The following is a 26,025-nucleotide window of genomic DNA, read 5'->3' as shown; positions in this document are numbered from 1 at the left end:
GGGCTTATAAAAACAAGGGTTACTGACCTTAATCCTCATTATCTTCACTCTAGGTTTTTCTGCAGCCTGGAAAACTAGAAATCTCTTGAAGAGAATGGAAAGAATTCATGAGAAAATGTCACTATTGGAGCTAAAGAACCTTCATTTATCTTCTCATGAATAGAGGTGGTCACCAACCAGGTAGGAACTGAATGTTAAATTTGTATAATATGCAGTAATACTTCAGAATTGATATGCATGGTTTCTAGAAGTCAAGAAATGTTTGAACTGATATTTAATAACCTCTATATTTCATATCAACACCTCCTCTATCATTTCAGGATAATCTCTGGTTAACATCCAGAAATTGTCAAGCTACAGTAACGGATGCTTGAATCTCAGCAGCTTATCCCAATTTAGTTCATTTCTCACTGAAACTACATGTCCAGTGGGACTGAGGAAGGTGCCACCATTTTATAGCTTCAGCATCTGTTACACATGGCCTCCAAGTCTGTTATAGCAAGAAAGAGAGCATGGTGGAAAGAAGGTAGTCCAACAGCACTTAAATGCGTTGGCTCTGAAATGATATATGCCACATCTGTTTGCAGCCTTTTTTTCCAGAACTTTCACAGGGACATGCCTAACACAAGGCCTTTGGGAAATTCTGGGGAGTAGATAAAAAGTTTTGAGTACATGCACAGCCATACTTACCTATAATATGGGTAATATTTGGACACTCTCTTTGCCCAATCATCCATAAGAAGACTTCCTTTCTAATCTTTACACAGATATGGAAACTTAAGATCTAAGCTACATATATTTATTAATAAGCATGATGACTGATACATAGTGATCTGAATACAGGTCATTCATAATGACTCCAATTCCTATAAGAAGCAAAAAAGCAAGAATGTGTTCCTAAAATATCCAGCAAGAAAGCCCTAATACCATACCTTAACTCTGTGCTTTTTCCCCCGCTATATCTCTTTTCAGGTCTGACCTGATTGTGACTGTTACTGAATAAAATTATTTGCATATCAAAAATCTTATATTCTGTCCACTCAGCCAGGCTCAATAAAGAATTTGAACTCAGAATTCTTACTAGGATTGGTATATTTTTAACAAAAACAAGAAATTGATCTTGAGAAATTTAATGTAAAGAAAAGTAAAGTTAGGCCCAGGGAGAATTTGACTGCCAGTTACACGTCTACATGGCATTTGCCTTAGAAGGAGCCAAGCACATAGGAAATTTCTTTAGAGAGTCCACTGATTCTAATAAATATGTTTCCATGATTACTTTCTTAATGACATTTGTTTGGGCTGATATGCAGATTTATTCATTTCTTACGATTGTTACTTAAACATATTTTCTCATTCCATATTTTTTATTTGTAATAATACCAATATCATTTCTTTGTCATGGAATTTTTTAAGTTACTGCCATCTTAAATGAATTAATTTCTTCTGGAACATATTTTGTATGGTGAGTTGTATTATATAGCTTATTGCATTAAAGCATTCTTTGAAGGACATTTTCCTTTTTGCTTCCCACTGGCTGAGGTATGGTACTACCCTAAAATATTGTGTATGGGATCCCCCCACCTCCCATTTTTACTACTGCTTTCCAAAGAATTGAAAGATCCAGCAGAATTCACCTGATTTTGCCTTTTCCTTCCTCGTATAAATTACAAGTAATATCCCTGCTCGAAAGTACCGACTTTTTTTTTTAAACTAGCTTGCACCCTTATTTCATGGTGTCTGCGTCCATCACCAACTAAGAGCCTTGGGGAACCATTTTCACTAATGGACTCTGTACTCCCCAGTGTAGTTAATTTCACCCTTATGGTCAGAAAGAGTTAATGTCCTTTGCTACCAGGTTGTAACATATACACTGGGGAGAAGATGATACCCTGTGTTTTTTCAAAATGGACATCTTTATAAGTCATTAGCAATTTTATCTTCCAGAAGTTTCCTCTATTTTTTTTTTCTCCAGAAACTTTAAACTTATACAATATGCAACTATCACTCTTTGGAAAGGGCATTTCAACAGATTTGATTTTCTTATATATTTTTGCCTTTCGCACAACTTGATGAGTTGCTTCATTAATCTCTTGGTCTCCCTGCCTCTCCTCCATCTGGTATCACTAGCAGATGGAGGCAGAATTGCTCAGATATAAAGGGACAGACTCCAACTACAAATATATCACAAAGATAGCAAACAAAGATACTTTGTTAATACTGGATGGTAAAAATTACATAAACTCCATCTATTATTTAACGTAACTGTTATTAAATATGGGCTTTCAAAATTTACAATTGTAGTATATAAACTGTGCACATAACTGTTTACATAAACTATAACCTAGTGATTGTGATACATAAACTGTGACTTGGTGATTGTAATTTGTACATTTATTCAACAAGTATTTGTTGAATACCTACCATATACCATGAAATTAACTGGGGCTAAAATGGAGTGCAGCAGAATCTTTAGTCTCAAAAATATATAAGTAATAGTTTCCAGGATACCAAGTATTTAGGGTACACATAAATACTTAGAGTAGAAGGTTTACATAAATGTGCTATGCTGCTGCTCTTCTAACCTTCCCACATAAAACCTCTATAAAAGCCTTCCGGGGCAAACTTTATCCAACCTCACTTAATATGTATGAGACTTAACCCATAGCAATCAGTCAATCCATTTGTCAAGAAACAAATCTTTGCAGAGCTCCCACTTATACAAAATATATTGTGCTTGGCCTGTGATGAACACAAAGAATTGTAAGACAATACCTTCTTTGCTCAAGGGATTAAAACAAAACAAAACAAAACAAAAAGTTGGTATGGGGGGGGGAGTGCACGGGGCGATGTGTGAAATAGTTGATAAGGATTAAGGAGGGCACTTGTGATGAGCACCGGTGATGAATGGAGCTGTTGAATCCCTATATTATACACCTGAAACTAATATAACACTGTATATTAGCTATATTGGAATTAAAATTTTAAAAAGAAATAATTATTAAAAAAAATCTTGGTCAGGTAAAAGGTGCCCATGAAATGGTAAATACAATACTAGAGAACATGTGATCCCTCCCAGCTGATTCATACCCATATGTATACTGGGTATCCCTATTTGGAAGCTTGGTAGGCACCTCAAGCTATAACCTGCTGCACCCTTCTCCATCCCACCAAGGCTACTCTTCCTGATTCTTTCTGTTCAAGGCAGACACCAAGGCATCAGTCTGGATCCTACTACTCCACAGTGTCCCTTTCCCTTCATCTAAAAATGAATGAACTCTTTCCATTTAAAATATTTAAAATCTATCTCTTAAGTCAAAGTACTTTTTGCTATCACTAGTTCAAACCCTTGTCATCTTTTCCCTGGATATACTGCAATGTATCTGCTTAAAACCCTCTTCCAACTTTTCTGTCTCCATACCTCTTTCTAAAAATAAATCCAGACCTGCTTAGCTAAAAAATAAATTCTTAATGCCTCCCTGCTGCCTTGAGATTAAAATCTAAGCACTTTGCATGGCACAGAGAGCCCCTTAAAACTTCCTTTCTCCTTCTGCCTCCCAGCTTGTTTCCATCTGGGCTTTACCACTCTGTGTTCCAATCACACGCAGCCATTCGTAAGAGTTTTCTTTTTTTTTTTTTCTTTGAGAGACAGAGAGAGACTGCAAGTGGGGGAGGAACAGAGAGAGGTGGACACAGAATCCGAAGCAGGTTCCAGGCTCTGAGCTGTCAGCCTAAAGCGTGACATGGGGCTCGAACCGACAAACCATGAGATCATGACCTGAGCTTAACTGACTGAGGCACCCAGGTGCCCCACCCCATACACACAGCCATTCTGAAGATGGTGTCACTTAGCCTAGAGTGTTCTGCCCCACCACCTACATGCTTTGGCTTACCATATTCCTAATTTAGAGACCACCTACATATAACTTTCTTGGAAAATTTTGTCTCTCACTCTACCCTTCCTATTCCCTTCTGAGTGTGGTGTCCCTCCCATATGTGCTAATGGCCCTATACATAACTGTCATTATTTCTTATTACACAGTGATATATTTGCCTGTTGACTTTCTTCTCATAGCTGTGAAGCTCATGAGGTTAGAGACCTTTCCTCTCATCATTTCTTTTTTTCAAAAATTTAAAAAGTGTTTTTATTTATTATTGAGAAAAGAGCATGAGCAGGGGAGGGGTAGAGAGAGAGGAGGACAGAGAATCTGAAGTGGGCTCTGCGCTGACAGAAGTGAACCCATTGTGGGGCTCGACCCATGAGCCCTGAGATCATGATGCCAAAGTCCGGACGCTCAACAGCCTAAGCCACCCAGTCACCCTTCCTCTCATCATTTTCTAATCAGCAGCCCACACAGTGCCTGATATAAAATGAGCACTAGACAAACATTGGTTAAATCGAATCAATAAATACCATAAACACCCAGGAGAGTGAGCAATTACCTAAGTTTTAAATATTTACTGGAAACAGGGGCACCTGGGTGGCTCAGTCAAGTGTCCGACTTTTGATTTTGGCTCAGGTCATAATCTCGCGGTTCTTCAGTTGGAACCCCATGATGGGCTCTGCGCTGACAGTGGGGAACATGCTTGGAATTCTCTCTCTCCCTCTCTCTCTGCCTCTCCCCCCACTTGTGTGCACACACACTCTCTCTTTCTCTCTCTCAAAATAAATAAACTTAACAGATTTCCTGGAAATAAAACCAGGTAATATGCAAAAGACCCGGCAGAGGTTGTCTCCATTAATGCTAGTTCACAGGCACAGAAGCTGCTCAATTAATGCTCCTTCCCTTTCTCTTGAATTGTCCCTTGAAAATTGATGGCAACTATACAAATAAAGGTGAGAAAGAGGAGTTTTATAGATTGGGGATTGTATCAGTCTCAGCTTCAAAATGTATTTGGTGAGTAAAGGGAGTTTAGGAGGAGCCAAGGAAGAGAAGGCCAGAAACGCAGAGCTGGAGGATTGGACGAGTCCCTGAGTGCTCCAGCCAGAAGCACAGGTGCCCAGGGCTGGTGCCCATGCAGAAGGTAGAGGCTGCAGTATCTGGTGGAAGTGGTGGTTATTGATAACACACAGTTTAGCACAGGGGGGGAAAGACTAGCAGGAAGAAGAAGGAGATAATAATAATCGGCCGAAGTCAGAGAGTAGATTTAGGCAATGTAGCAAGGAGAAATAATCCAGAGAATTAGACTGACTTGGTGAAGAGGCCTGAGAGACTGGGTGTGGAAATAAAGTTTGGATTTGGAGTTAGAACATTTTGTTTTCAAGTTCAGTTCTGCCATTATTAGCTATATGAGCTGAATAAATTACTTATTTTCTTTAAGCCGTGGTTACTTCATGTGGAATGTGGGGACAATTCTGTGGGTAGGGTTATCATGAGGATTAAGTGAGACAATGTGTGTAAAGTTCCAGGGCTTATTAAGCTTTCTGTAAAGTTGCATTACCATGTTATCATTATAGATGATTGAGTCTTTCATTGCCAACCATCTTTGTCTTTCATGATCTGTTGTCCTTAATGTTATTGGTTATTAGGAATGGAATCCCAATGAATGTTTCTTTGAACAAAAGAAATAGAGACATTTTTCTATGTATCAGCCTAACAATTGAGCCTATAGCTCTTGAAATATTTGTAATGTGTTTCTCTAGTGTATCTTAAGCTTCCAAAAGTGTGTTATATGATTTTCATTAGACTGCACTTTCATTGAGGGCAGAAACAATATCCATCTTCTTACAGGTTTCCAGGGTACCTAATGCAATCTGATACTGTGCACACAGTTGACAATTGACCGATGTTGTTAACAGCAGCAACTGTATCAACTTGTGTCTCATACCATCTATAAGTTTCCCAGACTGTAAATGAGCAGAGAGAGAAAAGCACTTTCTGTGTTTGAAATGAATTGACCAACTATGATAAATAGCTAAAACAGGTAAGCAATATGAAGTAAATTGTATCAATTCATGTGTGAAAAGGCAGCACTTCAATAAACATAAAAATATCTTGTATTGTTCACTTTCAACCTTAGCTAAATGGCTAGGCTAGAAATTATCATAAGAACATTTTTTTTTCAGATGACATTGTCCTACTTGAAGTTATAAAAGTATCTATGGAACTTTTCATTTTCAGAAAAACACAGTAGTGCATCTTTTGTATAGTTAAAAAAATCACAAATCTTATTGTTACAAGTAATATACAAGACTTAATGATCTGTTTTCCTATAAATTTTTTTCTCTCCATTGTAAGCAAAACTGGATCACACAGAGAGGTTTCATTTGTCTTGGACTTTTGGCATCATTGGCCAAATATCCACAGAGGTTTTAGCCCATAATGCTGAGTATTTCCAAATGAAAAACATGTATTTAAAATGGTAAACCAACAGTACAGTGGCATATACATTTAATTTTTTCTCTCAGTTTTAAAGTTGTGAAAAAAAATTCTATAAATAAAGAATTGATTTGTTTGAACATTGTGCAAAAATAGAGAAAAGAAAGGTGGGATTCTGCAGCTATCAATCACAAGAGCAACTAAAAATCAGATTAGTCATTCGTGGACTCTACTGCATCATACATATTATATCTTTTTGTTCCTTAATGAAGTGAAAGATTTATACCAATGATTCTACTTTGTTCATTTCTACTTTGTACATTTCTGGTACCTTAAGTCATAGTGAACTTATTTAACCCTGGCATGTTATCATTGAATCAGTAGAGGAGTAACTCTTACAGATTTAATGTAACTATTTAGGGAGTGGGACTATCCATATTGGATGCAAGTAAATAAATAAATAAAAAAAAAAAAAGAAAATGAAATTACTTTCCAGGAAATCAGCAAAGAGGAGATATAAGAATATTAATAAATGTCTACTGAGTCAGATGAATTGGTTAAAGAAAAAAAAACCTAAAACATGTTTTTAACTTGATTTTTAGTATTTAGCCACTTTAAAAATCCTTTTAAAATTAAAATAAAAGTGCACATATAGACCATAACTTGCATGGCACATTCTCTGCACAGCAGGGGATAGAGGCCCATGGCTGCAGGTAGGATTCTCTGTAGGTGTAAGAAATGTGATTTGGATACCAACAAACATATTTCACCTGAAGAGAACTCTTTTCTCCTCTTATCTCTGAACTTGCAAGTCAGAGTTTAATTAAAAGTGAAATTTCATGAAAGTTTTGAAGATTAACCACTATTAACAATGAGCGAATAATGGAATCATAGATGAGATTTTGAGTTCAAATCCTGGGTCCAACCTCCAGTACCTTACAAAAATCTCTCTGATGTGTCTTCCCAGAGTTGGAAAATGTGCCAGTATAAAATATATTTTGAATGATAATAAGTGAACTAACATTCTCATCCTCATCAGTAAGATGATTGTAGCATTCTTCATAGATTTACTGGGAAACTCAATCGTTTACTATTAAATGATTTACTCTGGGTCTGCTACACAGTAAGCATTTAATTAATGGGAGCTTGTTATTGTAAGAGGAGGGCAGTGGATCTTCATTATCATCTACCTAGGAAGGCACTCAGATTTCTTCCTTCCTTCCTTCCTTCCTTCCTTCCTTCCTTCCTTCCTTCCTTCCTTCCATTTCAAGTTAGTTAACATACAGTGTTGTCATAGCTTCAGGAGTAAAACCCAGTGCTCATGTTGAAAAGTGCCCTCCTTAACGACCATCACCCATTTAGTCCATCCCACCACCCAATACCCCACCAGCAACCCGCAGTTTATTCTCTGTATTTGAGAGTCTCCTTCCCTTCCCCTGTGTTCATCTCTTTTATTTCTTAAGTTCCCCATATGAGTTAAATAATTATATTTGTCTTTCTAGAACTTATTTTGCTTAGTATAATACACTCTAGTTCCATCCATGTTGTTGCAAATGGCAAAATTTCATTCTTTTTCATCACCGAGTAATATTCCATTAAACACACACAGACACACAGACACACACACACACACACACACACACACACACACCTCTTTTCTATCCATTCATCAGGCAATGAATATTTGGACTCTTTCCATAAATTGACTTGTTGATAGTGCTGCTATAAACATTGGGGTGCATGCACCCCCTCAAATCAGCATTTTTGTGTCCTTTGGGTAAATACCTAGTAGTGCAATTACTGCATCATAGAGTAGCTTAATTTCTAATTTTTGAGTAACATCCATACTGTTTTCCAGAGAGACTGCACCAGTTCGCATTCCCACCAGCAGTGCAAAAGTGTTCTCCTTTCTCTGCATCCTCACCAACATTTGTTGTTGCCTGAGTTGTTCATTTTAGCCATTGTGACAGGTGTGAGGTGGTATTTCATTGTGGTTTTTATTTGTATTTTTCTGATGATAAGCGATGTTTAGCATCTTTTCCTATGTCAGCCATCTGGATGTCTTCTTTGGAAAAATGTCTGTTCATGTCTTTTGCCCATTTCTTCACTGGATTATTTGCTTTTTGGGGATTGAGTTGAGTAAATTCTTTACAGATTTTGGATACTCACCCTTTATCTGTTATATCATTTGCAAATATCATCTCCCATTCCATTGGTTGCCTTTTACTTTTGTTGATTGTTTCCTTCCCTATGCAGAAACTTTTTATCTTCATGAGGTGCCAATAGTTTATTTTTGCTTGTATTTCCATGCTGGAGACATGTCTAGTAAGAATTTGCTGTGGCCAAGGTCAAAGAGGTTGCTGCCTGTTTTATCCTGTAAGATTTTGATTGTTTCCTGTCTCACATTTAGGTCTTTCATGCATTTTGAGTTTATTTTTGTGTATGGTATAAGAAAGTGGTCCAGGTTGATTCTCCTACACGTCTCTGTCCATTTGCTGAAGAGACTGTCTTTTTTCCTTTAGATATTCTTTCCTGTTTTGTCAAAGATTAGGTGGCCATATATTTGTGGGTCCATTTCTGGGTTCTCTATTCTATTCCATTTGTATATGTGTCTGATTTTGTGCCAATACCGTACTGTCTTGATGATTATAGCTTTGTAATACAGCTTAAAGTCAAGAATTGTGATGCCTCCAGGTTTGATTTTCTTTTTCAAGATTGCTTTGCCTAAATTGGGGCCTTTTTAGGTTCCATACAAATTTTAGGATTGTTTGTTCTAGCTCCGTGAAGAATGCTGCTGGTATTTTGATGGGTATTGCATTGAGTATGTATATTGCTTTGGTTAATATCTACATTTTAATGATGTTTGTTCTTCTAATTCATGAGCATGGAATGTTTTTCCATTTCTTTGTGTCGTCTTCAATTTCTTTCATAAGCTTTCTGTAGTTTTCAGCATACAGATCTTTTGCCTCTTTGGTTAGGTTTATTCCCACGTATCTTATAGTTTTTGGTGCCGTTGTAAATGGGAACAACTCCTTGATCTCTCTTTTTGCTGCTTTATTATTAGTGTATAGAAATGCAACAGATTTCTGTAGGTTGATTTTATGCTGTGCAACTTTTCTGAATTCATGTATCAGCTTTAGCAGTTTTTTGATGGTCTTTTGGGTTTTCCACATACAGTATCATGTCATCTGCAAAGAGTGAATGTTTGACTCGTTTATTGCCAATTTGGATGCCTTCTTTCTTATTTTTGTTGTTGTTGTTGTCTGATTGCTGAGACTAGAACTTCCAGTACTGTGTTCAACAATAGTGGCAAAAGTGGACATCCCTGTCATGTTTCTGATCTTAGGGGGAAGTTCTCCATTTTTCCCCATTGAGGATGATATTAGCTGTGGGCCTTTCATATATGGCTTTTATGATGTTAAGGAATGTTCCTTCTATAGCTACTTTCTTGAGACTTTTTATCAAGAAAGCATGCTATATTTTGTCAAAGGATTTTTCTGCATCTATTGAAAAGGTCATATGGTTCATATCTTTTCTTTTATTAATGTGGTGTATCACATTGATTAATTTACAAGCATTGAACCAGTCCTGTGGCCCAGGAATAAATCCCATTTGATCATGGTGAATAATTCTTTAAATGTACTATTGAATTTGATTCGCTAGTATCTTACTGAAAATTTTTGCACTCAGGTTCATCAGGAATATTGGCCTATAATTCTTTTTAGCCTCTCTCTGGTTTTGGAATCAAGGTAATTCTGGCTTCATAGAATGAGTTTGAAGCTTTCCTTCCATTTCTATTTTTTGGAACAGTTTGAGGAGAATAGGTATTAACTGTTCTTTAAATGTCTGGTAGAATCCCCTGGGAAGCCATCTGGCCCAAGACTCTTACTTGTTGTGAGATTTTTGATAATCAATTCAATTTCTTTGCTGGCTATGGGCCTGTTCAAATTTTCTATTTCTTCCTGTTTCAGTTTTGGTAGTGTGAGAGTGTCTAGGAATTTTTCCATATCTTCCAGATTGTTCAGTTTGTGGGCATATAATTTTTCATAGTATTTTTTTTTATAATTGTTTGTATTTCTGTGGTGTTGGTTGTGATCTCTCCTCTTTCTTTAGTGATTTTATCTATTTGGGTTCTCTGTTTTCTTTTTGAGAAGTCTGGCTAGGGTCTTATCAATTTTGTTTATTCTTTAAAAAAAACAGTTATTAGCTTCATTGATATGTTCTACTGGGTGTTTTTTTTTTTGTTTCTGTATCATTTATTTCTGCTTGAAACTTTATTATTTCCCTTCTTCTGCTGGCTTTGGGTTTTATTTGCTGCTCCTTTTCTAGCTCCTTTAGGTATAGGGTTAAGTTGTGTATTTGGGATACAATACACAAATATTGAGATAGGCCTGAATTGCAATGTATTTTCCTCTTAGGACTGCCTTTGCTGCATCCCAAAGGGTTTGGCTGTCATGTTTTCATTTTTATTTGCTTCCATGTATTTTTAAATTTCTTCTTTAATTTCCTGGTTAACCCATTCATTCTTTAGTTGAGGGTTCTTTAACCTTCATGTATTTGAGAGCTTTCCAAATTTTTTCTTATGATTGATTTCAATTCATAATGTTGTGATCTGAAAATATGGATGGTATGGTCTCAATCTTTTTGTACATATTGAGGGCTAATTTGTGACCTAATATGTGATCTATTCTGAAAAATGTTCCATGTGCATCCAAGAAGAATATGTATTCTGCTGCTTTAGGATAAAATGTTCTGAATATATGTGTTAAGTCTATCTGGTCCAGTGTGTCATTCAGACTTGTTGTTTCCTTGTTGATTTTCTGCTTAGATGATCTGTCCATTGTTGTACGTGGAGTACTAAAGTCTCCTACAATAATGGTAGTATTATCAATGAGTTATTTATGTTTGTGATTAGTTCATGTATTTGGGTTCCTCAAAGTTTGGGGCATAAGTATTTACAATTGTTAGCTCTTCTTGATAGACCTCTTAATTATGATATAATGCCCTTATCTCTTGTTATAGTCTTTATTTTAAAGTATAGTTTGTCTGACAGAAGTATAGCTACTCCAGTTTTCTTTTGACCTCCATTAACATGATAGATGCTTCTCCATTCCCTCACTTTCAGTCTGCAGGTGTCCTGAGATCTAAAATGAGTCTCTTGTAAGAGGCATATAGGTGGGCCTTATTTTTTTTATCCATTCTGATTCCTTATGTCTTTTGATTGGGGCATTTAGTCTATTATGTTCAGAGTGATTATTTAAAGATATGAATTTAGTGCCATTGTGCTATCTGTAGATTTCATGTTTCTGATGACGTTCTCTGGTCCTTTGTAGTATTTGCTGCTTTCCACTCAGAGAGTCCCCCTTAGAGTTTCTTGCCAGGTTGGTTTAGTTGGTTTGTCTATCTGGGAAAGTCCTTATCTCTCCTTCTATTCTGAATGACAGCCTTGCTGGATAATTCAAATATACCTTCTGCCCCCATTTCTCACTCTTATTCTGGGACTCCTATGATACAGATATTGTTTCATTTCATGGAACCACTTAGTTCTCTAATTCTCCCCTCATGATCTAATAGTTTCCTTTCCCTCTTTTTTTCAGCTTCTTTATTTCCCACAAATTTATCTTCATTTCACCTATTTTCTACTCTGCTTCTTCAATCCTCACTGTCACTGTATCTAGTTTATTTTTGCATCTCAGCTATAGCTTTTTTTTTTTTTAATTCATCCTGATTAGTTCTTAGGTCTTTGATCTTTGCAGCAAGGGTTACTCTGGTGTCTTCTATGCTTTTATCAAGCCCAGCTATTTGTCTTATGACTGTTGTTCTAAATTCTTGTTCAGGTATATTGTTTATATCTGTTTTGAACAAGTCTCTTGCTATAATATTTTCTTGACCTTTCTTGTTCAAAGAATCCCTCCATCTTGTCATTCTGGGTGAGTTTCTGTCTTTTGAGTGTTTTGAAAGCTTGTTATGTTCCCTGTACCTGAGAGTCATGCTATACTACAAGGGGTCATACATGGTCCAGTGCCTGGTACTTCAGCAAGTGTTTCTGGTGTATGCTGTTGCACTCTGCTGTTATATTTTGCTGCTCTATCCCACTTGCTCAGTCTTCTGTAGAGCTCCTCCTTGCTTGCAGCTGTAGAGAATTTGGAACTTTTACTAAATGCATTTTGATTTGTTTGTTGAAATAACCCTGGGGAAAAAAAGGTCAGGAAACCCCGATCCCCTAAAAATAAAAAAAAATTTTAAAAAGAGGGGAGAAAAGAAAACCAAATAGAGAATCAAAAACTATAAGGCTGATCCCAGGAAAAAAGAAAGGGAAAAAGAGAATTTAAAAAAAAAAGCAGAAGAGAAAAGAAGGAAAAATAATAGATTACAAAAGCCTGATCAAATATATGTAATAAGAGTTGTGTATATATAATAAGAAATGACAAAAAACGAATCAAAAACTATGAGCCTGATTCTAAAAGAAAAAAATAAGAAGGAGGAAAAAAAGAAAAAAGAAGAGTTGTCTGTTGGTGCCTGGGGTGGGGGTAGTGGCTGTGCTGGTCTGGAGGAGAGGGCAACTGCATTGGGTCAGTCAGTCTTGCTCCAATAAATAAGCAGTTTCCAGGCACAGAGGGGCAGGGTTTTGTGTAAGCATATTCTGCCTCCACTGGTGACCACTGTGCTCTCTGAAGTCCCACTGTGTTGGTGTTGGGGGAATAATGGCATCACCTCAATCTCTCCTCCCCAGTGGGGATCTCAACCCACACTGTTCAGGCAGCCCTCACAGACTAGTGAGGGCAGTCAGCTTGCCCTGCACCACAGTTTTCCCATGCCTTCTCCTTGGTGCATGGCTGGGATTCAAAACCTGCAGTCTTAAGGACCCTGCATGGTACAGATCTACTCCTCTCCTCTGGAGTAGAGCCTCTCCACCCTGCTGATGAAAGGCCTTTGGCTGGCACCTGCAGGGTCTTTTGTCTTTGGGGAGGCAATCAACCCTCCTCCCAGAGTGCTCCAGGAAGGGGACTTTTCTTTCCCAGTGTGCCCCAGAGATCGTTACAACATTCTATGCACTCTGGGGCCAGCTCCCTCCTCCCCAGGAGTGTGTGCCAAGGCTCTGCTCCATAGAAAGTCACGGACTTCCAAAACCTCAGAGTTTCAGTTCCAAAGGCTGTTTGCAAAAAAAGAACTGGGACACTCAGTACTTCTCACTCCCTAGTCCATGGCCCAGAGAGGTATTCCTCTTGTGCTAACTTGATGCTGCACTTTTACAACACATTTCTCTTTCTCTCCCTTTGTGTCTCCACAGAAAGGGTCCCCTTGCTGTCATAGCTCCACCTTTTTATCTCCCCCAACTCACATACATGCACCTCAGTCCTGCCAAGCTGTCTCTCTCCAACTGTGGACATCTTTCTGCTGTTCCACAGATATATTTCCTGGGTTTTGTAAGTAATCTGACCTCAATACACCTGTGTTTGAGGGACAAGGAAGAACCTACTTCTCTGCCATCTTAGCTACTCCCCTCCACTCGGATTTCTTCTTAAAGAAAGGAGCAAACACTTCACTGAGATTAACTTGCCTAAATGCCAATACTGCTCTGCATGTATACTCATTACCAGTTGACTCATTCATTGAAGTACCATTTACACACATAATACTATTGGATTTATATGGGGCTCGGGATTTCTACTGATATAAAGGAAAATAAAAGGAGTGGCAGGTTTCTAATAGTTTTCCTAAATAAAAGCTCAGATCATAAGGGTAATATTAATTTAGTCCTATTGAATAAGGAGACATAAAATGGAAGCTTTGAAACCAGTAGAATTTGAACTGTGTAGCCCCAAATTAACAGCTCTATAACCACCATGGCCCACTGGAAATCTCAGCTCTGGAGGCCCCTTGGGACCATTGTTCTCATGTTATTATAGGATTTGGTCCTAGAAGATGTGTTGAGAGAACTTTTCCTAGGGCGAGGCATTATTGTATACAGAATGCAAGCTGTTCACTCAGGCTTAGTTGTCCTTTCCTGGTCATGGGAAGTCAGTGAGAGGTATACCTTTCACTACTATAATTCAGTTAATCTGATTGCTGTCTATTTTCAATTTCTTTTAATTAATCTTTTGTCTGTTATTATTTCTTATTAGGTTTTTAATTTTATGTTCAGTATAGTTAACATAGTTTTATGTTAGTTCAGGTGTAGAGTATAGTGATTCAATGATTTTGTGCATTTTTCAGTGCTCATTGTGATAAGTGTGCTCTTTAATCCCTATCACCTATTTGACCCATGTCTCCATCCACCTTCCATCTGATAACCTTCAGTTTGTTCTCTGTAATTAAGAGCCTGTTTCTTGGTTTGTCTCTCTCTCTCTCTCTCTTCCTCTCTTTCTCTCTTTTCCTTTATTCATTTCTTTCATTTATTTTTTAATGTGTATTTATTTATTTTGAGAAAACAGAGAGAGAGAGGGAGTGAGAGAATCCCAAGCAGGCTGTGTGCTGTTAGCACAGAGCCGAACCCAAGGCTCAAACTTATGAACTGTGAGATCATGACCTGAGCTGAAGATGAGTCGGGTGCTCAACCGACTGAGCCACACAGGAGCCCCTGTTTTTTTTCCTAAATTCTACATGTGAGTGAAATCATATGGTGTCTATCTTTCTCTGAATGACAACATTATACCCTCTTGTTCCTTCCATATTCTTGCAAATGACAATATGTCATATATATATATATATATATATATATATATATATATATATATACACCATATCTTCTTTATCCATTCATCCATTTATGGACACTTGGGCCACTTCCATAGTTTGGCTATTGGAAACAATGCTGCATGAACATGATGCATGTACCCCATGAATTAGTGCTTTTGTATTCTTTGGGTAAATACCCAGTAGTGCAATTACTGGATTGTAGGATAGCTCTATTTTTAACTTTTTGAGGACCCTACATAGTGTTTTCCACAGTGACTTTACCAGTTTGCATTCACACCAACAGTGCATGAAGGTTCCTTTTTCTCCACATCCTTGCAAATACCTGTTGTTTCTTGTGTTGTTGATTTTAGCCATTCTGACAGGCCATTCTCACAGGTGTGAGGTGATATCTCATTGTACTTTTGGTTTGTATTTCCCTGATGATGAATGATATTGAGCATCTTTTCATGTGCTTGTTGGCTGTCTGTATGTCTTTGGAGATATGTCTGTCTATGTCTTCTGCCCATTTTTTAATTGGATTATTTGTTTCTGGGGTATTGGGTTGTATCACTTCATATATTTTGGATACTAACCCTTTATCTGATATATCATTTGCAAATATCTTATTTGCAAATATTTTATTGATTGTTTCTTTTGCTGTGCAGAAGCATTTTATTTTGATGTAGTCCCAATACTTTACTTTTTGTTTGCTTGTTTGTTTGTTTGTTTGTTTGTTTTGTTTCCCTTACCTCAGGAGACATCTGGATAAATGTTACTATCGCTAATGTCAAAGAGATTACTGCCTCTGGTCTCTTCTAGGATTTTTATGGTTTTATGGTTTTAGGTCTCATATTTAGGTCTTTAACCTATTTTGAATGTATTTTTGTGTATGGTGTAAGAAAGTAGTCTAGTTTCATTCTTTTGCATGTCACTGTCCAGTTTACCCAACACCATTTGTTGAAAAGACTATCTTTTTTTCCATTGCATATTCTTTCCTCTTTTGTCAAAGATTAATAAACCATGTACTTGTGGGCTTGCTTCTGGGTTTCCTATTCTGTTCTGTTGATCTGTGTGTTTATTTTTGTGCCAGTACCATACTGTTTTGATTACTACAGCTTTATATTATAACTTGAAGTCTAGAATTGTGATTCTTCTAGCTTTGTTTCTCTTTTTCAAGATTGCTTTGGCTATTTGGAGTCTTTTGTGGTTCCATACAAATTTTAGGATTGTTTTCTCTAATTCTGTGAAAATCTGTATTTCACTTTGGGTAGTATAGACATTTTAACAATATTTGTTCTTCCAATCCATGAGCATGGAATGTCTTTCCTCCTTTAACTAATCTTATAAGACAATGAAGCAGTAAGAATTTCTTGTCTAATATTCCTAAAACTTATCAGTACTTCTCTTAGGTGACAGCACTTTCTACTTCTTATTATAGTTGTGAATGGCTTCATTGTATGACCACATTTTATTATCACAAAGTGTAATACTATACACACAAAAGTGTATGCCACATGTGTTAGCTTACAAATAGCATATAGTCAATAAATGTTTGTTAAATTGAATTACTCTCTTGTGACCTTTAAATTTTCCTCCTCAGAGGATACTTCTCTCTCAGACTTAGTCAGGTCCTTGTTTTGAGTTTTCATATCATCCTTTATTTTCTGACAGACTTTTAAAGATATTAACTAATTAATTGATTAATTAATTTTAGTCATGTACTTACTATGTGTTTCCTAATAAATTCACGAAGGCAGTTATTGTACCTGTCTTACTGACCACTGTTCCTGAACCTAGCATAGTATCTATAGGTATCGGGATATTTTATAAATGAGCGAAAGATGCTTAACCAATTTCTGCCTCCTTCTAAAGTTACAGAACTAATATTTTATTCCACTGCCCCATGAAACTGGTGTGTTTATTCTCTGTTTATATCTCTTAATATGTTATACATCTATGTGTATATTACTTACACCCAGCAGGAGAAATCTGGGCCTGCATTTTCTTCCATGGAACAGTCCTTTTTCCCCACTCTGCCTAATAAAGGAGTATTTTGAGAATTAATCATACAGTTAACACATTTTCCAGGGTCCTTGTTTCTGTTTTTCTCTTCAGCTACTCATCTTTTGGCCATTTTCTTGATCATTAATACTTGAAGTGTACTTGCTTTGTGAAATGTGTTAGTAGAGGTTTAGGGAAGGGACTGATTTTTAAGTTATCTTTGCTATTTCCTTCACTCTGCTATCTTATATAATGGAGCACTGAGTATGTACCTGAGAGGAATGGCCCCAAATAAATCTCATGAGTTTTCCTAGTGTCAAACTTAGATTAAATTAAAAAGCTGGTAAATGCAACCATTAGAGATGTTCAGTTCATCTAGTTAGATTGATATTTTTCTACCTGTTATTGTCATTTCTCTATTGAAAACCAAAATCTGAGGAAGTGTAGCAACATTCTAACTGGTCTTAAGGGTTAACTTGGTTCAAACTTATGCACTCCTTGCTTTCTTACCAAATCCCTTGGCCTGCAGCAGAACCATCCTACTTTCCTTTAGATTTGCAGACCAATGGCCTTGAGGAGTGAAGGACCAGAGTTTCCCAGAAGATAAGGCCTGACTACATTGAAAACAGCTGCCAATGATGCCAGCAAGTCTGTTCAGGGTCATGTCCACATACAAGTAACCACCTGGGCACCTGCTTCTCCTGCACATAGCCCCCTTCCCTTTTTCTATGTCTTCCCCTTTAAAACTCTCTGACTTCACCTGGAAGGGGAAAATGGTCTTTGAGATGTTTGTCTACCATCTTTCCAGGTTGCAAGCTTCCTGAATAAAATAATATTTCCTTTCCCAACATCACTTTTCTTTTGAGTGTTGATTTTTGAGCAGTGAGCAGCCAAACCTGAGTTCAGAATCAGTTCCATGTCTGGAATTAAACTATATATTTTGAGGAACAAATATTTAATTTTAGTTATGTACAAAGTAAGGATATTAGATAGCAAAGCATTCAGAATTCTGTTGAAGTTTACATACAGTTTATTCATAGAACAAAATGTATATATTAATTACACGTTAAATGAAATCTGCCCTTCTCCATCCCACCTAAAATAGAAAAACATGATTTCTTTCTGTTTACTGTGGAGAGTCAATAAGAGAAATGTATCCCCTTAAAAAGCTGAAATGCTCCAAATGGGAGTTTCTTTATCTTTGTTATCTTTCTACAGGATGCAAACAACTGGCTTGTCCCCAAGCAATCATGTTGTAATCAGTCAATAACAACAGTAAACAGGGGTCCTACTCTCTCTCCAATATTTCACTCCTCCAATAAAATGATTTGCAGAGTTACTTTAATGGAGTGCTGTCACCAGATTAATGGCCTGGCTTTGAAACTATGTCAAACCCTTGACTGGACATGTTTTTGATAGGTGTCCTGATGTATAGTTACAAGGAAGAACCCATTAGCTTACAACAATGTTGTATTTCTCTGAAACATTCAAAATTTGCATTTTGTGATAAGCCAAATTATCATATGTGTGCTTCTTTATTTTACAAAAAAAAATGTACTAGCTTTTTGTTTTGTTTTGATTTTCTTCTTGCAAGGTGACATAAAGGTTGTGGAAAACTATGCAGTTTCATGATTCTAGTTTGACAAGATAGAGTAATAAGATCCTTTAAAGTGCAGACTTTTTCTCTCCTCTTTTTATTTTTTTTTATTTTTCACACTTTTCTTTCCAATGAATAGTGTATTTGTGTGTGTGTGTGTGTGTGTGTGTGTGAATTAAACTTGATTTGCCAAACTAAGGAGCTCTATTTTATGCACAAAGTCCTCGATTCTACATATTTTTTTAATATCTCAGAATACCTGTTGTCTTTCATGTGTTTTCTGTGTATGTGAGGCATTTCTGTGTTCTGAAGCAAAGCACAGAAGTATTTCTTGTGCTGGGAAGGTTTGCCTTCTGAGGGAGACGTCTACTTTAGTCATGCATCTTTGGTGTCCAAGCTTTTAAAGACTGGCCACCTTGTAATGAGGTGCTTTGGAGGCATCGGCAGCTAATGGTATTGGGATGGGGTCCAACATGAGTTTACCTTACACAAAATGTTACTTTTTTGGTATCTGGTAACTTGAGAGCCGTATTCCAGTTAATTGAGATTAGTGAAGTTTATTCTCTAAAATAAGCTTGGGGACAGTTCTGTTGATAGGAATTAAATATCAGGAGTGACCAAATAAATATCTTCCTTTGAAAGATTTGGTTATTTTACTAATTTACCCATTCAGAAAAGCCTTGCTAAGTACCTACTCTGTGAAGGGGGCACTGCTAGGTGTTAAGAATAGAACAGCAAACAAGATAATGTATGATGCTGGCCCTCAAGGAATTTAAAGAGTAGTTGGGAAAACAGAAGGGTACACAGGTAAATATAATAGAGTGGTAAGTGCTACAATAAGAATTAAGCACTGAATGCTGTGGCAATACTTTATGGTAGTGGAAGGCAGCACCTAATATAGCCTTTGGAGAGTCAGGAAAGTATTATGCAAGAATTAATAGCTCAGTTGGGTTAACCACATAAAATAAAGGGACAATATGGAAAGTGTATTCTGGGCAGAAACAAAACTAAGAGCAATGACCTGAAGACAGAGAAACAGGGTGAATGTAGAGAATTGAAATTCAGGGGCAACTGGGTGATTCGGTCAGTTAAGCCTCTGACTTTGGCTCAGGTCATGATCTCGCAATTTGTGAGTTCAAGCCCTGGGTCAGCTCAGAGCCTGGAGACTGCTTCAGATTCTCTCTCTCTCTCTCTCTCTCTGCCCCTCCCCCATTCATACTCTGTCTCTCTCTTTGAAAAAAAAAATAACAAATAAAAAAAAAAAGAAAAGAATTGAAATTCATTTAAATAAGGGCCTGAAAGGCATCAGAACTTGGGACCTTATCCTGACAGCAGTTGTAAGCTATTATAGGGCTTTGAGGAGAGGAGTGATGTAATTGAAAGGGTGATTTAGAAAGATCATTCTGGGTCTAAAGTGGAGAATGGGTTTGAGTGGGACAAGATTGGTGGCAAGAAGCCCATTAGGAGGTTATTAAAATAATCCAGGCAGAAGATAGTGAGGCTGGAAGGTAGGTAATAGAAAAGGGGATGAATAAGGTGGAGAGTTGAAGAAACATTACCATTGCAATTTTCTCTCCACTTGGTTGTGTAATGTGGATTAACTAGAGATTTTACCTATATCTATACTATGATGGGATCCCTGGACTTCTAGAAGCCTTAGAACTCTTGATATTAGACAAGGACACTTTTCTAAGAGTTTATGAGCAATTGCTGAAACACTGCTAGAGGAGAATGAACAGGGGATTTATTTGTGGGTATGAATGATGTCATCTCAATCCTGCCACAAATGTAGCACAAAGGAAATCCTAGGAAGGAGGTCGTGGTCTTCGACAATTAAAAGTTCATTAGTATTAAGATGAACGACATTGGAGACTAGTGTTATAGGTTGAATTGTGTCCTCCCAAAAGATGTTGAAGTCTTAACCTCCAACACCCATGAATGTGACCTTATCTGGAAATAGAGTCTTTGCAGATGATCAAGTTAAAATGAAGTCATTAAGGAAGGACTAATCCAACATGACTGTATCCTTATTTAAAAAAAAAAGGAAATTTAGACACAGAGACACTGCACATAGGGAGCACCATGTGAATATTAGAGTTATGTTGTCATGAGACAAGGAACCACCAGAAAGTAGGAGAAAGTACCACATTTGGAGGGAGCGTGGCACTCCTGACACCCTAATTTGGGGATTCCTGGGCTCCATAATAAAACAACTGTTTTTTTGACCTTCTCAATTGTGATACTTTGTTATGGCAGCCCAAGAAAGCTCATACAACTAGAAAAAGGAAGATTCCAGCTACACACATATGGGAATTCGCTAGATGGTGGAGTTGTTTAGAAGGGGAAGTCCACCTTAGTCTTCCACAGGCAACTGTTTCCCAGTAGGCCATTCTACCACATGAAATGAGTCCAAAGTGTCAGCAACATATCTGTCAGCATTCAGGGTGTCTTCTCATATTACTTTGTTGATTTATAGGAATAAAACTGTGTTAAACAGCTAGACCTTGATTCCAAAGCAGAGCATTGATTTGCTAGCTCTCCTAATTCTCCTTTATAGGACTCTTGCATTTGACATTGGCTCCTCCATTCATGTCTTATCTTTTTCCTTATCTTCTTTTCTCATTCTAAGCTCTGAGATGTTTTGTTTACTTAGATTAATTTAGGATGGTAATGTCAGTATCTCTCCTTGTGTTTCAGGCTCATTTTCCTTCCACCAAATGCCTTGTATTCTTCTGTCCATGAATTTAAATCATCTTCTGTCCATGAATTTAAAACAGATTGGTGAGTGAAACTGGAAGGCTGGAAGGTGAGGCTGCCCTGGAAGCAAATATCTTTATTTTTCCTTTCTTTCTTTCTTTCTTTCTTTCTTTCTTTCTTTCTTTCTTTCTTTCTTCTTTTTTTTTTTTTTTTTGTGTTTATTTCTGAGAGAGAGAGACAGAGCATGAGCAGGGGAGGCACAGAGAGAGAGGGAGACACAGAATCTGAAGCAGAGAGCCTGAGGCTTGGCTTGAACCCACAAACTGTGAGATTATGACCTGAGTTGAAGTTGGACGCCAAACCGACTGAGCCGCCCAGGCACCCCCCTTCTTTTTTTTTTTTTTAATTGAAGAAGTCTTGCCATCTATTCTACTCCAAGAAGAAAAGGAGTTACTGTTATCCAATAATTGCAAGATCTTTCTATATCCTTATACCTTTGTAACTATTATTTTATTGAAGTATGACAAACAAAAGATGCATACATTGTAAGTGTATAGCTTGATAATTTTTGCATGTATACTCACATATGTACTGTCATGTATCCACAGCTCAGATAAAGATGAAGAGTATTTTTAGAAATCCAGAAGCCTTCTTCATGCCCCTCCTCAGATGGTACTCACGTTAAGAATAACCATTTTATATCTATCATCATAGATATATTTTGCTTTTTGTTGAATTTTTTATATTGATTTTTTTAAATGTTTGTTTATTTTTGAGTGGGAGAGAGAGAGAGAGAGAGAGCCAGGGAGGGACAGAGAGAGAGAGGGAGACACAGAACCTGAAGCAGGCTTCCAGCACAGAGCCTGATATGAGGCTCGAACTCACAAACTGCAAGATCATGACCTGAATTGAAGTTGGCCACTCAACTGACTTAGTCACCCAGGTACCCTGAATTTTTATATTAATTTTAATCATACAAGTTTTACTCTTGTGTCTGACTTCATTCCCTCAGAATTATTTTATAAAATTTATCAATGTTGTCATTATATGAGTAACTTGTCCTTTCTCATTGCTGTGAAATACCATTTTGACTCCTTATGAACATTAGGTTTTCAGATTTTTTGCTATCATGAATAAAGCTGCTGTGAACATTATTGTACATGCCCTTTATTAAACATTTCTGTTGGGTATATACCCATGGAAGCAGAATTTTGGGACATAAGGTATACATATATCTAGCTTATTTATATATTGCCAGACATTTTTCCCAAAGCAACTGAACCAATTTATACTCCCCCAGTGATATAGGAGAGTTCTAGTTGTGCCATAAACTTAACACTCTAGGTATTATCAGTCTTTTAAATTTTGCCGATCCTGGTGGCTGTGTAGTGGTATCTCACTGGGGTTTTAATTTGAATTTATCTGATGATATGTCCATATGATTTAGGTTATCTGTTGCAAATAGTAAATATCTAAATTATTTTGTTCCAATATAACAAACTTTGTTTGCTACTGAGTTTCATCCATTTACATTTATTGTGATTATTTAACTGTATGGATATTTCTACTGTTTTATTTTATGCTTTGCAGGCAAATTGTAACCCCCCCCCAAAAAAAAAGTTTGGGTAGCCATATTAGTATTTGTGTAGTGAAAAATTAATCTACTCAAAGAGAAGACTGGCCTTTGTCCCAGCTCCTGTGAGGTAGCCTCCAAACACTTGGAATTTTCCAAGTAATTGAAATGTCTTTAATATACATCATAGACCCCTTAGACTACAAATGATAGTTTATGCTAATGAGGTAACTCAGGATAGAGCTGACTATGCTGGAAAGTCCAATCATGAGACTTAAAGATTGAGGCTCTGAGCTACATGATAGCAGCCTGACCTCTGAAGAGTCAAGGAATAGCTGGAGATTGAGTCACAATTGCCTACAAAGTTTAAGCTGCAATAAAACATCTGGACATTGAAACTCAGTGAGCTTCCCTCATTGGTAGTAATCTGAGTATTGTCATACTTTAATGCTGAAAGGTTGACAAACACTTCATGTTTAGAAACCTATATTTCATTCTATGAACTTTTTTTTTTTTTTGAGAGAGAGAGTTTGTGAGCAGGGGAAAGGACAAGGGGAGAGAGAGAGAATCTTAAGCAATTTGAACTATAGCACATTCAATAAGTTCTGTGAGTCTATTGAGTAATGGAACTTGAGGGTGATATAAGAAAGCTCAAAATAATAGCCAACTAGTCAAAGTGAAGGTAGCTCTAGGGACCCCTGAATTTGTGACTAGTGTCTAAAGTGAGGGCAAAGCTGTCTTGGGGGCAGGCTGTGTCTTTAACTTGTGAATTTTGGCCTACTGCAGGTAGTATTAAATCATATAAAATTAAGATGAAAAATATTATTAAGAATGAAGAGGGTCACAATATAATTATAAAATAATACATTTCTTAGGAAAATATAAACACATAGTAAAAATGGACTTAAAATATAGGAAACAAAACCTGTCTGACAAGTTACATTTTTTAATTCGTTATTATCCTGGGAGAAATTAATATACTAATTGATGGATCAGACAGAGAAAGAAAAACTATGATATAAAAAATACAAACAATTAACAACTATTTTGATTCATTTATCTAGTTAGCATTCAGTAACTAAAAAATGCACGTTTTCAAGCATACACAAAAAAATAAAAAATTGACCATGAAGAAAGTCTTAACAAATTTAAAAGAAAACAGTATTATCACTCATGAAAAACTGAGACTGTGCCCTTTATTCTGTAGAATGTACTTTTTTATCTGTGTTCCTTTTTCAAGTACGAGGCATCTTGTACACTAAAGGAAATTGCTTGAGGCAATGGCATTCCCTTCTAATACAGGTATTGTGGGATCTGTGAAAAGCCAGGAAGCTGTTGAAGTTGGCTTCTGAACAGGCTTCTGAGGCCTGTTAAGTTGATGCTGGGGTTTCATCATCAGTGTGCACTTGTATGTATGCGTGTGTGTGTGTGTGTGTGTGTGTGTGTGTGTGCATGTGAGTGTGTGTCTGTGAATGTGCATGTGACTTACAGTGCATGAGTATGTGCATGTGTGGGTGATTTACTGTCCAACGTGATCTTACTCTCAACTCTAATGCCTTGGTTTGTTTGTATCTTTTCTTTGACTATCTATCCCTTGACCTTCTTGAGAGGCTGCTGGCATAGCTGTGTCAGTAATTAATCTTAAGGAAAGTCTCATCAATGATGCTGAACAGAATAATGAATCTCAATATGCACAAATGTATAATATTAACATATAGCTTGAGGGTATTGTTCTTTAATTGTCTTTCTTTAACAGAGGTATAATTTATTTCAAGACTGCTTCAATTGATCTTACAGTGATTCAAAAAAAATTTAATTGCAGGATGAAATCCATTTGAAGATTGAAAAATGAAAAATGATTCTAGGACCATGACAAAAATCTTGAGAGCTGCCCTTTTATTTATTTTTTTTTTAAAGAGCTTCTGACTAGGGTTTGTTGTTTTTGTTTGTAATCTATAAATTCTATACAATATACCAGCACTTCTCAAATTTTAATGTGCATACGTACTACTCAATGATTTTGTTAAAATGCAGATTCTTTTTAAGTGGGTCTGGGAGAGACCTAAGATTCTGAATTTCTTACAAGCTTTTACATGATACTGCGGCTGCCAGCCTGCAGACTACATGTTGTGTGTCAGAGCTCCATACTATACCAAACTATGCTATTCTATACAATTTATGCAGTGATTACACTTGCTTGGATGTTTAACCCTGAATCATTTAAAAATGTTTTGGCAACTAACATATTTTTGAGAAAATCTGAGACAAAAGAGTATTTAAACATGGTGTGTCAACAAATAATGCATATACAATGTAACTATTTGTTTTTAAGTATGCTATATATTTGAGAAGACTATCCAACAAATACGTTCACATACTTCTGTGGAAGAAAGTAGTGCCATTTGTCTTAACTTGATTTTGCAGAGTTTACCAGTAGATGGCAGTACGTATTCAATCTTCTGGGAAGAAAATTTATGTATTAAAAAGAGTAGCACCTAACATCCAGGAAGTCTTTGTTTTAGTGCTCCCCAAACCCCAAGACAGAATCCAGAACTCTATTTGCAAAACAACATTTATTTGATATAGGTTCTGAATATTTGCCTTTATTCTTTTGAATGTTAATAAATATTTTCATTTCAAGGAATCAGAAAACCATACCTATCAGGTCAGATTAAAAAAAATAAAGTTAGGAATCTAGTATATAGAGATTTAGTTCACATTTGTGTACTGATTGTATGGAGGGGGGTAATTCTCTATAAAGTAGGTATCAAATTAAAAAAACAAATCTGGAAGTAGGTAAGAAGAGGTTTTGGAAACATTATTAAAAGGGGAGAAAGGGTCTATTATAATGGGGGCACAGAGACTACTGCAATGGACCTAAGATCTGTAAGCATTCCAAGATGAGACAAAAAGTGTTCTTCTTTTATAGGGAGGATTAAACAAGGCTAAAAAGAACCAAAAAATGTGGGGAAATGGGATGAAAGGGTGGAATTCAAGAGTAGATAAGAATGTTTTATCTTGAGGGTCCTATTGTCAGTCAGAACTGTTAAGGAGTTTTATCTGGCTCAGGGTGAAGGTGGGTCAAAATTCAGGTGCTTGGGGGAAGGAGGGAAGTTTAACATAACTTTGATTTGTAAGCATCTGTTCTGATTGATCAGTGA

General features: G+C 36.8%; 1 protein-coding gene across 2 annotated transcripts in view; it reads left to right on the top strand.

Annotated features, from left to right (window-relative positions):
• The window catches only part of LRRIQ3 (leucine rich repeats and IQ motif containing 3), a 360,753-nt gene that overhangs the window by 224,542 nt on the left and 110,186 nt on the right, over positions 1 to 26,025 (top strand). The window contains exons 8-10 of one of the 2 annotated variants that reach the window (XR_008294971.1): positions 54 to 180; positions 5,730 to 5,922; positions 21,292 to 21,375. The gene's annotated coding sequence lies outside the window, so the exon portion shown is untranslated. The remainder of the gene's footprint in view (positions 1 to 53; positions 181 to 5,729; positions 5,923 to 21,291; positions 21,376 to 26,025) is intronic. The other variant, XR_008294970.1, reaches the window with a different exon arrangement.

Source organism: Acinonyx jubatus, chromosome C1 (assembly GCF_027475565.1).
Source record: "Acinonyx jubatus isolate Ajub_Pintada_27869175 chromosome C1, VMU_Ajub_asm_v1.0, whole genome shotgun sequence".
Taxonomy (NCBI): domain Eukaryota; kingdom Metazoa; phylum Chordata; class Mammalia; order Carnivora; family Felidae; genus Acinonyx; species Acinonyx jubatus.
Note: the sequence above shows the minus strand (reverse complement) of the source record. Positions and strands in the feature narration are given on the sequence as shown.